The sequence below is a fragment of the Schistosoma haematobium genome, chromosome ZW (assembly GCF_000699445.3).
Source record: "Schistosoma haematobium chromosome ZW, whole genome shotgun sequence".
NCBI lineage: Eukaryota > Metazoa > Platyhelminthes > Trematoda > Strigeidida > Schistosomatidae > Schistosoma > Schistosoma haematobium.
In genome coordinates, this window is record NC_067195.1 from 9,112,668 (window position 1) to 9,128,017 (window position 15,350).

The window sequence follows — 15,350 nt, forward strand, 5'->3', positions numbered from 1 at the left end:
TAGTGAAAGCCAGAGAGGCTTATGCCAATCTGGGCCACCTTTGGCGCCTTCGTGATGTTAGTCTGGCTGTGAAAGGTCGGATCTACAACGCGTCGGTGAGAGCAGTTTTGCTCTATGCTTGTGAAACCTGGTCTCTCCGAGTTGAGGACGTTAGACGACTCTCTGTGTTCGATCATCGCTGTCTCCGAAGGATTGCTGAGATTCAGTGGCAACACCATGTCAGTAATGCAGAGGTTCGGCATCGTGTGTTCGGGCACAGAGATGATAATTCAATTGGTGTCACCATCTTGAAACACCGATTTCGGTGGCTTGGACATGTTGTCCGAATGTCGTCCCAGAGAATTCCACGTCGTGCATTATTTGCCGACTCTGGGACTGGTTGGAAGAAGCGAAGAGGTGGTGTCGTGGTATGAAAGAAATCTGCAAAGGACTGGCTTCTGTTGGTCCTTCACGACTCCCTGGTTGGGGTCTGAGAGATGGTGCTACACAGTGGCTAGAGACGTTATCAGATATGGCTCAGAATAGAAGCCAGTGGCGATCCTGCTGTAACCTTCTTTTACTTTCTTCATAAAAAGTGGTTGTGTGTCTCCCTTACCTGAAAGATTTCTTCTGATTGTACCTTCCCGTTCCCTCATTTCTACCATACTACCTTACACCAATCTCCTCGTTATTGTTCTCTTTTTTTTTCTATTTCTATTCGAATTCTCATTGTTTTGTGTGGCGCATATATATTGGCGCTCTCTTGTACCAATATTCATGTGTTCAAATAAATAATAAATAAATAAATTTTCTATAGGTGTGAAACATTTTCAGGCTTTTATTTAACGTGTTCACAATACGGTTTCAGTATTTCTTAGTACTAAGCAGTATCCCTTTCAAGACCAAGCATTGTCACAAAATTGTCTTTAGACAAGGCAAACGTTGTTTTTAGGTCATTGAAAACGGTATTGTATGCTTTTTTCAGTCTGACAAACCTTGTACTACCGGGTTTTTATCGATTAATTAAAATTGAACTCTTTTACACCAAGTATCAAAATTTTTCAGATTTAATCGGTTATTTAGTGTTTATCAATATACTGATTGAATGTTTATTCGCTAAATGTAAACATTTGCTCGGAGAAAAACGTAACTACAAAACAGATATGTATATTATCACATCAGATTTAATCGACAAACTATCTGTGGTTAACTAATTCCTTATTTGCCGTTTTCTACATTTGGTCGATATAGAAACAGAATTTTGGTTGTTTTGTGTTTTATGGACTGGGTGGTTTGATTGTAGTTCTGGATGACTTCATGAGCGCGTAATTCACGTAGAAGTAAACTGTCTAGTTAATCCATCCGTCTTAATGATATTGCTTGTAAATGATTTTCTTTATAAGTTTTGTCAGCTTTGTTTCTTTTTAGATTCTTGTTAGACGTTTTGTTGTGCTGACTTCGAGCCATAACTCAGACAGTAGGTGACTTTTGAGTTATCTTTAACTTCCTAGTAACTTGGTCTTTTCCATATGAGATTATGACCTTCAGCACATATACCCCTTATATTCATGTCTTTGCAACTCTACTCTTTGTCTTATGTGTTCTTTTATGTTTTTGTTCACTTACTATTTCATTCAGCGCCTGTGTTTTCGTCGCATTATGAATCACCTATTCTGAGTTATACTGACTTTTATAATGAGTAGTACTTTGAATAGGCTCATTTGTTGTTTCTATTCCCCATCACGTTGTCTGTCTGCCGCAATGAATGCATGGAATCTAAACATCCGAGACACTCGTATTCAACTTCTAATATCTGAGTTTTTACTAGCGGGATTTGTCGACAGAGCATATGTGGTATAAGTAGGATCTATTTCGTTTACGTCATTAAGGATTCCATTGTATTGAACTACCAGGGAAGTTATACTCACTGCCTTCTCGTGGCGAAGTTGTTATTCACTAAATCAAGAAGGCGAAAAGCAAATGTCTGGTGTTCCAACCGGGTTGGTAGATTCGGAGGATCCATCTAGGGAAGTTGGAAAACCCTGATTCCAAATCAATTGGTACACATGGGATCCAGGATTCTGAGGGAACAAATGGTATATGAACCAATCGTTGGTCACCGATTATCATGTGACTGCATCTCCTGACGTCGCTCCACTACCTTTTGGAGACCTCTAGATCGGAGGTTCATAGTGTGGACCCCTCAGAAAATCATCTGCCTTGGTTTGGACACCCGGACAGTATCACAGCCCTCACACAAACCGAATGATGAAGTGTGGCGCATATGTATTTGATGTCTCCTTGTACCAATGTTTGTGTGTTTGATTATGCCCCTACCTAATCATTTGGCTACTGCTCTAACTCACATTAAATCAAGAAAGATTTATGAAATTTATTTGCCACTAGTATTGATGTCTTATAGAGCATATAATATGAATAAATATTTCTCACCTATGCACAATCTAAAATAGTTCGTATTAGACATACTACTGTATATACTGTCAGTAGTTAAACGTTTTGTGGAAAAATAGTCCAGCCTAATAGGTGGTTTGTTAACGTATCTGAAAGTCTACATATCTATGTGAAACAACAAATTAATTGAAAGAATATGGTATTTGTGTCGCATCACCTTTGTTAATCACCTATAATCTGTTCGATTAAGTAGATTTATAATGATTGTGAGTAGTACCAACATTATAATTAACCGTGTATGATTGATAAGGTATGAATTACCATATAGTTCTTTATAATAATTCCAGTACATCAATGAATAAATGAACGTTTCTGATTATGGTAGGTTTACTCACTTGACATTTAGTGTGTGGTGATAGATTGATGAAACAAAATGAAAGTTATCTTGAGCTTCTTATATAGTGAGCAATTATCTTGTACATAGGCTCAGTAATATGTGTCTTGACAGCTCTACCAAAATCATCCACCTGAGCTACAAATCTTCTCCACCACCTCAATACTGGAACCATCGAATGCCTAGTGTTGAGGCTAGACTCAGTGTACTGGGAAAAAATAACAAATCAGCTAGTGTGGTTTTGAATTTTCATCGACCGAGTTTGTTGAAACATGTGTTGAGCAAGCATAGTCAATGCCTACTTTAACTGGTGATTTCGGCTGGTGTAAGATCGAGTAAAAAGCTAGGAGCATTCAAACCAAAATGTGACATCAATCCATGAAGTTATTGACTGTTGATCTGAACCAAGCTGGTAGGTGTGGACCACGTGGTTGTAATCGACCTGATAACTATAATCAATGTTAGAAGCCTTTGTGCGATATGAATAAGAATCGTTCACAATGGTACATTTACTTCAAGTCTTGAGTTCCAGTATTTTTCTATATTGATTATGATCAGTTACTTTTAGTTAAAGGCTTATTATACTAATAAACACTAGACTAGTACGTCGATAGACGTTTGAAATTTGCTAGCCAACTTTACTGATTCAAACGAGTATTTTCGATTTTCTTTAGTTAAAACTAAATATATCGAAACAACTCTGTACAATTTCGGTTACTAGAAGTTTAAAATTGTATGAATATCATTTTTTTTCGTATTTCTGAATTGTATGTATTCTGTAATTGTAATACTGTTGTTGATTTGTCTTTTAGTTTTTTGATATTTAAGCCAGAAATAGCAAATGATTGCATTCATGATAGAATTTCGAAACGTTTAGTAGTAAGAAGTCATGACTAACCATGATAACGATATTTTTTTAAGGAAAACAATAATTCACTAATATAATTAGTTTAAGATGACATTTAAATTGTAAATTGATCGAGGTTGAAAAGTGTGTAGTGTTATGTATCCGTTCACTTGTCTAAATGTATCATGCTTTTTAAAATTTTATTGTCTTTAATCTCATCTAGGAGCATTCTATGTTCACGACCATGAACCGGCAAACAGAACGAAAACTAGCAACGCAATAGTAGGACGAAGCTAAGCTATTCCTTTGTTCTCCAGCCCTGTCAATCAGAGGAGGAAGGCCAGATTCAGACGGAAAAATATATAACTCCATAAGCAGCCCCAAAAATAAATAACAAGCACTAAACTTATGCATAATATATACAATACAAAAATGTCCTTGGAAAGCGTCACATAATAGCATACTAAAAGAGAAGACGAACCAATGACTCCTAAGGTCCTTCCAGGTGGGAAATGCAAACTGAGAGTAATAGTGGACGCTATCGGCGCAAAACTGGGAAATTTCAATCTCAACAATTAATTTACAAAAATTAGCTTACCAAGTGGTTTTCGCGTATCTTGTATCCTAAACAGGGCAATGTATGTGTACCGTTGATTTGTTTCAAACTAAGACACTTCTCAATTCTGTTGCCAATAACAGTTAGGGACAAGGGCTAATACTCAAATCAAATTTTCATTGTATATAATGGAAGAAGTTAACCTGGATGACATATAGTTAGTGTTGGGTTAACTTGAGGGAGTTTGTAATTGTCAATTTAAAAATGGATTTCAACATAAAATATGAATAATTGTTGTAAGAGCCACTTAATAATTGTTTTGACCTACTATAAACAGTGTATCAGTGGATAAAACAACTGATAGGTCTCAGGTTTGAATCATTCTCTACTTAATTCAGTTAGTATGTGATTAGAAGCCAGCAAACAAGCATATGAACCTGTATTCTGTAGATTTGTTACACTTCTAACTGTTGAACTGCTTATCACTATTATTGATAGACCACTCAGTCCATGTTATGTCGAATTTTATGTGTAATTCTTATCAAAATAACAGCATACATATTCATTGAATGAAATAAACAGATAAAATAACAATTTTTCAAAGATGGTATTGATAATTACCATTAATTTTCTTTTAAAAATAGCTCAATGATCAATTTTGACAGTGATTTAAACAAAACTTCATGAACCATTTAACTTGTTAATAAATGACATTTAATGATAATGATAATTTATTATGTGGCTATTTACAAATATATCAACGAATAAACTATACTTATCATTATTATCTATAATGACAATGATAGTAGTAATAATACGAAATTGATTGTTGTAAACCTACAGGGTTTAATATAAACATATGTCAAACTTGTCTCCATCAATAATACTAAGCATTTTGTTCACATTTGATTGATCACTGGGTGGTGATCAATATCATGTGTATCAAGTCCTTCTTAGTGCATATCGAATGCTATCGACCGAGTTGTAATGTGGACACTAGTCTAGGTGACTCGACATTGTGTACACTATGTTGAGATAAGCTGGTGGTTGGAGGTAGTCAACAGTAAACCCTGGACTCGGGTTTCGTGCTACTTGGCACTCTTTAGCAAGGTGTACCTGTAATCCTGAGGGAACTGGTGCTCCTTGACGAATTCGATCCCGTATCACACAGCTTCACAGTCAGAGATGTTACCACTGGGCTATCTGGGCTGCGACTAACCTTATGTAGGACTGAGATGTAGTCACATTTGATTGATCACTGGGTGACGCGGGATCGAATTCATCAGGGAGCACCAGTTCCCTCAAGATTACAGGTACACCTTGCTAAAGAGTGCCAAGTAGCACGAAACCCGGGTCCAGGGTTTTCTGTTGACTACCTCCAACCACCATCTTAAGCAGTATGTTGCAGGCGATATTACGCTGCTGTCCATACCGCTTATTCATTTATATTTTTTACAGTGCAGGTTTAAGAAATTCGGTGCATGAGTATGAGGCATACTTTAAGTATGACAGCTAATGATACTGCTCATTTGACTGAACTGAAGTCGGTTGAAAGGGTTTCGAATCTGTGACATATTAGCAGAAAATTGTACGCCTTGATTACCAAGATAACAATTCATGTTTACTAACTAATTAATTCCTTCTGAATGATATAAATAGTTATTAAATTCTGTTTAATTTTCTATACTACTTGATTGCTTTAGTAATTTATCTATGTACGGCTAGTGAGAAAAACAAGAATGCAAAGAGAATTTGTTTTCTCTTTTTATTAAAAGTATATTCTTGTCATCATAGTTATTATTGTACAGACAGAGATGTAAAAATATGAGATAAATATTGATGAGAGATCGATGAAGAAAGTTGCAAACAAGGCGAAACGATAGATAAATATATTCACCCATGATGTCAAGAGATACCAAAGATCCCTGACCTTTGCTTTTTTATTTAAACATATCCACACTAGTACAAGGAGACATCAAAGATATATGCGCCATACTTCATCATTCGGTTTGTGTGAGGGCTGTGATACTGTCCGGATGTCCAAACCAAGGCAGATGATTTTCTGAGGGGTCCACACTATGAACCTCCGATCTAGAGGTCTAATCCAAAAGGTAGTGGAGCGACGTCAGGAGATGCAGTCACATGATAATCGGTGACCAACGATTGGTTCATATACCATTTGTTCCCTCAGAATCCTGGATCCCATGTGTACCAATTGATTTGGAATCAGGGTTTTCCAACTTCCCTAGATGGATCCTCCGAATCTACCAACCCGGTTGGAATACCAGACATTTGCTTTTCGCCTTCTTGATTTAGTGAATAACAACTTCGCCACGAGAAGGCAGTGAGTATAACTTCCCTGGTAGTAGCTGTACACTCACACACGTGTACTTACTATATATTCATCTTTTTTCACTTGTTTTACTAACACAATTATTCTCGTTGGGTTATTATCCTTTAATTATGCACATGTATATATTTATTTAGTACACAAATAAAACAATTTACAATTCTATCTTGTTGTATTAATTTCAAATATAGAATGTAGCTTGTCAAATTATCAATTTCATATTCATTATTGTCATCATGATAAGTACAATATGATTTGAAATAGTTTTCATTTATAATATGTACTATATCTTCACTATATGATTCTTCCTTACTTACATACATACATATATCTTGTTACATATCATAGACAGATTGTGTTGTTTTATCTCAACATAAAGCGGGTTGTTTTTTTTTACTTATTATTTGACAGATGTCGTCAAATATATTGGCTTCATCATCAACATTATGATTGTTATCATTGTTTATATCATGTCGCCAAATCTTTTGAATAAATTATTTGAAAGGACCACTGTGGCCATTTTATTCATTTACATTTCTTTGATGTATAGATATAAACTTGTATTTGTGTGTGTGTGTGTGTGTGATTGTACATAAAGCTACAGTCCTAACTAGTTTTATGTTATCATCATGAACAAATGTAAAGTATTTGTTAAGATAGTATGTTTTTTTTAGTTGTTTACCATTAATAATGATGACACTAATGAAGTTTAGCAACAAAATAAAATAAAGCTGGCGGTATGTCGTCTTTAAATGAACAGGAAATCACTAACCGTTTAATAACGTCATACAACTTTGGAACAAAAAAACCCAATGAATAAAGTACCTAAATTGATTATATTTAGTTGAGAAAAAAAAGTTTTAAAACTTAAGTTCATTTAATTTTTGTTTTAAATTTTTCGCACATTTACAAATTAATATATTTTAAACAAAAAGAATTTATGAAATATACCCATCTGAATTGTATGAATGTGTTTGTAGGTCTGTAAGATGATGATGTTCATGATGATGATGATGATGTTGAATCTAAGTAACTAGTAGTACACAAACAGATGGACAAAGTGACCAGGAGACAGATGGATTGTAAAAAAAAAAAGAGAAAAAGGTGAATGAAACAAATGTAGCTAGACGTAAATATTCCAGACAGTTTCATTCATACATACATACACATACATATACACACACGTACATGCCTTTATGTACATAATTGTCTACTTATACCTACAGAACAAAATTTAAAGATTTAATCAACGAATATCTGTAGAAATCATTTAAACTGTCAATCATAACTAATTAGATTGAGAGAAGCTAATGAAGTAGACAAATATGTATGTAGAAATATTATTATTATTATTATTATTATTGTGATTACTATAAAAAGGATTAATTCAACGACAGTTCATTCTGTTTTATAGATTGAAACATTTTGACGTTTATTTCTAATTATACAATAGAAAGGAGTATTTTTCTGGTTAGCGTTTTTTTAGCGAGTTAGTTTTCTACCGTTTGGGGTCACTAACCCCATGCACAATCCTTCTCCCTTACCCGGGCTTAGGACTGGCAGTAACTCTGGAAGAGCTACAGGTGAAGACGATAGAAATAGATAGGATATATATTATGAAAATCACCAAACTGCATAATGAGGCAAGCGATAACTTGGAATCCTGAAGGGAAGCGGAAAAGAGAAATGCCAAAGAACACATTACGTCGGGAAATAGAAGCAGATACGATAAGGATGAATAACAACTTGAAAGAACTGGAAAGGACTGACCAGGACAAGGTTGGATGGAGAGTGCTAGTGGGTGGCCTATGCTCTTCCACGAAAAATAAACAGGCGAAGTAAGTAAGAAAGGAGTATAAGTGACTAAATCTATTACTATGTGAGATTGTAATAGAAGTTGGAAAATTGAGTTGTTCTCAGTGTAATTATGTATTTATATAATAGACTAATTTTCACAATTGTTTTTAGAAGAACGTTATACACAGTTATTGTTTTGCTTTGTTTCTTTTTTTGTTTTTTACATGGTAACAATTCGTGATGCTGATAGTTACATATTTTTATAAGATGGTAATACTAAATGTAATACAATTTTACATGGGGATAAATTACATGTCTGTGAATTTGTAACATATCCGTTTTGGAATGTTTAATATAAGTGAGATATAATGAGTCAATGTTGGATATGGTAGCATAGTTTTTACAGAGGATTTCGTTTCAAACTTTTACTTTCAACGTATTTGATATTTTCATCCATTAAGTTAAAATCGGAAACAGTGGTTTGTTTATAGAAGACTCATGTGAATAGCTTTAGATAGTTGAAATGAAATTCTCAGCGAAAATCATGCTCTTACATGCAGCACTAATCCAGTTAAATGAAGGGGACAAGACTTCAAAATACTAGGTATTCTATTTTTATTATACATTGTAAAAGGATGATTATCCTAACACATTTGTATGCATAACTCAAGGTTTACTGACATATTCTAACAAAATGACCAACGAGTTTTGAATAGAATAAGATATGATTGAATGTAAATAATTATTGTAGCGAAAATGATCTTAGTTTATTTGATATATGATAAGTAGCGGAATGCATGGTGCGTATTGTCTTATTTAGGAGTCATCGACAACTGATATGCCACTCTCGTTATTATCTCAAAAAGAATTTCTAATAACTATTACGTTTTTTGTTGGCCTTTTGTCTAAAATCAATTGTAATATAAGATAACGCGAGTTTAGATCTCACTGGAAGCATCAGTCCATTCATGATTAAAGATATGGTTTGATGATAAGTGCTAAACAGCAAGAAACCTTGATTCAGAACTTTTTGTCGACTACTTATGATTACTTATCATAAAACATAGTGCTTAAGATATCTATCCGCTTAGACTAGTGGTCAGAGTGAAACTTGACTGATTGAATTCAATTAGCAAATATGACGTAAGCTACTATGCACTGATCACTTAGCGTAAGTGATAACGATTCTCTGACTTTCAAGTTTTGATGAAAATACTTCGAGCGTCTGATAAAGTATGCTTTATCATGGGTCTAAAATTAATATTTAGTATTTGAATGTCTACTGGATTCGGAAAATAAAAATCCCTAGTATAGGGGTTGTGGAGATTATTAAGTTTTTGATTGAGATCATGAACCGATTGATGTTAGACCATCACAATTGAAACCTGGAAGCACTGGACGGCCGTTTCGTCCTATTGTGGGACCCCTCAGCAGTGCGCATCCACGACCCCGCGAGCGGGATTCGAACCCAGGGCCTTCGGTCTCGCGCGCGAACGCTTAACCAACTGGACCACTGAGCCGGCATCCAATGGTGATAGTTTCTACTTAATCTTGCTTTGTTAATGAAGTGTGGGGACTTGAACCGATATAGACATGTAGTAGGTTCTATGTTATGTTTGACTAACTGACTGATTATGAGATTGGTATTTTACTGAATAAAATAATATAAAGAAGAAGTAAACTGATTGGATGGTTAACGAGTGACATAGTTTGTGGAACGAAATTAAGTATCTATAATCTCCAGAGTCAACCAGTTTGGAAGCAAGATAGTTGCTCACCTAAATCACAGGTGATATCAAGTTTTAGTGGTTCAATTTAAAATTGGCAAGAGATAGAGAATTCAATTTTTTCTGCTGATACTTGTCAAATCAATTAACCACTTAGTATCTAAACTGGTGTTAGTTTAGTCATTATTATTGTCGTTCTATGCAAGAATTATCAATGCATGTCCTTGGTGAAACTCTGAGCAGTTTAATAATTCGTCAGTTAGAAATAAATAAATATATAACCATTTTGCAAAAACGCTTCACAATCAAACTGTTCAGCTCAGAATAAAACTCCATCTAAATCATCCGCTTGACCTACAAATCTACTGCACCATCTCCGTTCTGATATTTGTTTCACAATAACTTCGTTTTCATTTATAGTTACTTAGATGTAATTATCAATTAATTACTTATGCCTGTTACTCCCAATGGAGCATAGGCCGCCGATCAACATTCTCCAAACCATTCTGTCCTGAGCCTTCCTTTCTAGTTTATATCTAATTGTTGATCCTTCTTCTCATGTCTGTCTCCGTTTCTCGGCGTATTGTGTTCTTTGATCTTCCTCTTCTCTATTGGTCTTGAGGATTCCACGTGAGGGCTTGTCTTGTGGCGCAGCTGGGTGTTTTCCTCAACGTGTATTCTATCCACTTCCAGCGCTTCTTCCTATGCTGGTATCTGGTTTGTTCTCTCCCATAGTATGTTGTTGCTGATAGTGTCCGGCCAACGGATCCGAAGTATTTTACGTAGACAACTGTTAATAAACACCTGTATCTTCTGTATGATGGCTTTCGTAGTCTTCCAGGTTTCCGCTCCATACAGTGGAACTGTCTTGACATTTGTATTGAAAATTCTGACTTTGGTGTTGAGTGACAATTATTTTGAGTTCCAGCTGTTCTTCAGTTGGAGATATATGCTACTCTTGCTTTTCCGATCCACGCCTTCACATCTGCATCAGATCCATCGTGTTCATCAACGATGCTGGCCAGATATGTAAAGGGTTTTACATCTTTCAAATCTTCCCCGTCAACTATCAATTACTGTAAAGATAATCTGTAAATAAATAATGATATTGTTGCCACGAATGATATATTTTTCATAGGTAAATCTTTGTCTTCTTTTAGTCTATTTTAATAGTTAATGAACTGGGTGAATGATATTAAGGAGTAATTTCGGTCAGTTTTATAATGTATTGTTGTGTTAAGTGTTACTTCTCAAAGAGTAGGTTATAACATTGGATTTATGTGAAAATTATTCATTATGAAATCTTATCTCACTTTATACTTGATATGGTAAATTGAAAAACTATGAAAAAGAGATCAAAGGCTACTGAATTCGTTATATTAGATAGTGGATGCTCACTGCTGAAGAGTCTCACAATAGGTTTTCCATGGTGGTCTAGCTTCAATTGACTTATGATCTCAACTATTAAAAAGTATATTTATATATTTAGGTCAGAATATTTTGTTTCTTTACTGTTCATTTTCATAAAGTATTTATTCTTCTTTAAGTTAATTATAATAGATGAACCAAGTAACAAAGATCCTTTTATTATTATTATTCTTATTATTATTATCATTATTATTATTATTACTATCAAGAACTAGTCAGTGTTAATAAAAAAAGTAATAGATGAATAGATTTATAAGCAAATATGGATATTGGCTAGCAGTGGAATCCAGGACGCGCGTTTCTTCCTATTTGGAACTCATCATCTGGATGTACCTGTATTTCAGAGTTGATGTTCACTCTGGCACTCGAACCCAGTACCCTGCGCAGTTGATCAGTCTCTTATTGATATATATGCATCCTGTGCGGACTGCCTCGATATTACCTGGAGTTACAATCTTTATAGTCAAACATTTCTTTCACTTACTTTTATAATTTCACTTTATAATTTTAATAGTTTTTCCCATTTTTTTCACCTTGTTAATTATATATATGAATCTATGATGAAAATGAATGAATCAAGTTAAGGAAACAGGAAATTACTGATTATGATGAAGTGATTACAAATAGAAATTCTAATTAATGAATGATTAGTGTAAATAATACGAAGTTGAAAAAAAGAGAAAAAGAAAGAATATGACAAGAGATTAATCTCAACAATGATTTATTGAATCAATCTTCAGTAATTAGTTGTTTATATATACATACATTCTGTCAGAGAGAATAAACTGGTTTCTAACTAAAGAGGGAATTAGGAAAAATGATGCTGGAAGTGGATTACTTACTTACGACTGTTACCCCTCATGGAGGAACATTGGCCGCTCACTAGCATTCTCCATCCAGTTCTGTCCTGGACAATCCTTTCCACTTGCTATTCATCCTATTCATGTCTGGTTCTAATCCTCGACACAGTGTGTTCTTTGGCCTTCCTCTTTTCCGTTTCCTTTCAGGATTCCAAGTTATCGCTTGCTTCGTGATGCAGTTTGATGATTTTCTCAATGTGTGTTATATCCACAACCAGAATATTTTCCTAATTTCATCATCAGATGGAACCTAATTTGTTCTCTGTCACAGTAGGCTGTTGCTGATGGTATCCGGCAAACGGATATTCCGTATCTTACGTAGACAATTGTTTATAAATACCTGTACTATTTTGATGTTGGTTGTGGTAATTCTCCAAGGTTCAGCTCTGCACAATAGAACTGTCTTGACGTTCGTATTGAATATTCTGACGTTGATATTAGTTGACAGACAATTATTTTGGGTTTCATATGTTCTTCAACTGTGAGAATTCTGTCCTTGCTTTGCCGATCGAAATCGTATAGTTGCATCCAATCTGTTCATTTTATTCCATGCTTCTCCATGGATGTAGAGATCTTCATAATCCAATCAACCACCAGAAGAAATAGAAAGGTGGAGAGTAAGTAGCCCTATCTGATCCTGATCTTCACTTGGAATACATCTGTCATCAATCCTCCATACACCACTTCCCAGTGTTGTCCGACGTATGAATTCTGTATGATGTTGACGATTTTCTCAACTACTCACACCATAGTGTCGAAGAAGTTTCCATAATGTTCTCCCATACACACTGTCAAACACCTTCTCATAGTCAAGGAAGTTGATGTATAGTGACGAGTTCCATTCAATCGATTGTTCAACAATGATACATAGTGTCGCGATTCAGTCCGTGTACAATCGATCCTTACGGAATCCAGCTTGTTGATCTTGAAGTTGGGCGCCTACTGAGTCTTTCATCCGGTTCAGCGACACTCTGTTGAAAACACTTCCTGGTACTGACAGTGGTGTGATGCCTCTGTAGTTCTCACATTTGCTCAGATCTCCTTTCTTTGGCATCTTGATGAGGTGTCCTTCATTACAGTTCGTCAGTGACACTTGTTCTTCCTCGCAAATACTCCTCAATAGAACGTGGAGCATCTTTGTAGCTACTTACACATTTGACTTCAGTGCTTCAGCTGGTAATGTTGTCAGGTCATGTTGCTTTCCCACTCTTGATTTGTCTGATGACCACCCTAATTTCTTCGATCGTTGGTGGAGTGACATCTATAGGAAGGTCTGTAGGTGCTGCTTCGATGTGAGGCAGATTCAACAGAGCTGGCCAATTCAAGAGTTCCTCGAAGTATCCCACCCATCTGTTCCTCTGATCTTGCATCTCGTTGACTAGCTTGCCTTCTTCGTCCTTAAACGGTCTCTCTGGTTTACTACATTTCCCTGACAGTTTCTTCGTCGTGTCATATAGTTGTTTCATATTTCCTTCTCTTGCAGCTTTTTCCGCTGTCGTTGCTAGGTCTTCCATGTATTTTGCTTGTCGGCTCGAATGCTCATCTGCACCTGCTTGTTTGCTTCTGTGTATTCAAATTGTGCCTCGACTTCTTCTGTTCTTGTTCAGCTGTTGTTAATTACTGTCTTCAAGTTCTTCATTTCTTGGATCTTGTCCAGGATTTCCATAGAGATCAATTCCTTATAATGATGCCTCTTGTGGTCCAGGACCTCCGGACACGTTGAAGTCAGTTCATCTTTGATCGCTTTCCATTTGTCCCCTATAGTAATTTCTTCTTCCAGTAGATCCGGTGAGGCTTGTAATTTGTTGTTGAGAGTTATATTGAATTCGTTGAATTTGTCAGTATGTCGGAGTGTTGTATTGAACCTTTTGTAATGCTGTTTGTCCAGTTGTCTAATGCTTTTTTTAGCTTCAGTTTCACCTTGGCCACAACCAGGCGGTGATCTGAAGCTATTTCAGCTTCTCTCCTGTTTCTCACGTCTTCCATTGACCTGAAATTTTTGCTGATGCAAATATGATTTATCTGTTTCCCCTCAGTATGGTCGGGTGAGATCCATGTAATTATAGTGTAATTATAACCGTTATTATTATTGTTACCAAACATAATTTAATATTAAATAAGATACATTAACATAAAAAACATGGTACATATTAATGAAATGAACCCATCTGATGTAGTCGTCACGTTGAGATTTGATTCTATAGTTGATTACTGTATACTAGAAAATAAACACTTGAATAATATTGTAGTGAACAGGACACGGGTGTGGTCAATATAGTGCATTCAATACAAACTTACAGGATTTGTTAGTAAAATCTAACAATCACAAAGTAAATGCTTAATTTGCAAAATGTCCATCGATTGTCTCAAAATGACTCTGACTTCATTGTTCTTGCATTTTCATACAAATTGCATTTTGTTTTCATTCTTTACTGTTCGATCCTCTTGTCTCTCTGTTGCTAGACCTTCTGTTCACGACTAACGTCATATACCACTTATGTCAATATAAGTAGCACACACCACGGTATGACTCATAACTGAGTACCTAAATATCGACTTGATCTATTACTTACAGAGCATAACAGTTTGGGAATGTGTTAATAATTTACTTAACTACGAAATAGATTAATTCAAGTTTATTCGGAAAATTTACATAATCACATTATGAAATTGTAATAGGACTTATTATGTATCTCTAAACGTGAGATAGGAATAATTCACAGTTGATTGATCACTAAGTGGTGATCAATATCATGTGTGTCAGGTACTTCTTAGTGTAGATCGAATGCTATCCACCAAGTTGAAATGTGGCCACTAGTCTAGGTGACTTGACATTGTGTGTACTATGTTGAGATAAGCTGGTGGTTGGATGTAGTCAACAGGAAACATCTCAGTCATACAGGAGATTAGTTGCGACTGGATAGCTCAGTGGTAACATCTCTGACCGTGAAGCTGGGTGACACGGGGTCGAATCCATCAGTTGGCATCAGTTCCTTCAGG